At 32.9% G+C, this 788-nt stretch overlaps 1 protein-coding gene across 1 annotated transcript in view; it reads left to right on the top strand.

Annotated features, from left to right (window-relative positions):
• The window catches only part of LOC112520220 (tyrosine decarboxylase 1-like), a 4,271-nt gene that overhangs the window by 1,911 nt on the left and 1,572 nt on the right, over positions 1–788 (top strand). The gene's annotated exons all lie outside the window — the stretch shown is intronic.

A 788-nucleotide genomic window follows, 5' to 3' on the forward strand; every position in this document is an offset into this window, starting at 1 on the left:
GATCTTGGCCATTCAATCTTTCAATAAACGGTTGTGATTAATCATGATAAAAACTTATTTTTTTTTAATTTAAAATTGCATAAAGATAAGTGAACAATGTTGAAAAGGGTATTTAGGTAAAAAAATGTATGTAACTGTAACACACTAAAAATTTATTATTCGTAAAATAAATAAATGTTAAGGGTTAAAATTTAAAGAGTAAACGACATACGGGATTAAAGTGTCGATACTCGAAAAATATGATTTTATTGCAATAAATAAAATCAATAAAAAAAACATTTTGTATTTAATTGATTTGGGATGAAAATGCAGAAAGAAAAATAAAAGGGACTATTTCTGCCAAAAGTAGAAAATTAATTTGAAAGTGATGAGATTTGGGAAATCATTCCCCAAATTCACGTTTTTCCTATTCGAGAGACCGTTTGACCATCTATAAATTGGAGTTTTCGGCTGAAATTTTGTGGAGACATTCCTAAGGATGTAAGGGAGTAAACGTCTTTGGAATTTCGAGATTTCATCAAGAAACGAGAGAGATGTCGAGTTTGAAACGGCATAGGGTCATTTCGCACAAAAACGGCGATTGGAGGTAAAATACTCAACCAAAATTGATGTATAATATATGGTTGGCTTCATTTTTCAATTACCTGTCTGTTGGTATAAGTCTTGTGGGATATGGTGACTTGTACGTCGAGCGGTTTAGGCTAGAAGCTGCTGTGGCGGCGGCTCGACGAGATTCGGGTACAAAAACTCAAAATACGAGTTTAATATTGAACCGTAGGGGCTGTAAA

This window comes from Cynara cardunculus, assembly GCF_001531365.2.
Source record: "Cynara cardunculus var. scolymus isolate 2C chromosome LG 10, CcrdV1, whole genome shotgun sequence".
In the NCBI taxonomy this organism is placed as follows: Eukaryota; Viridiplantae; Streptophyta; class Magnoliopsida; order Asterales; family Asteraceae; genus Cynara; species Cynara cardunculus.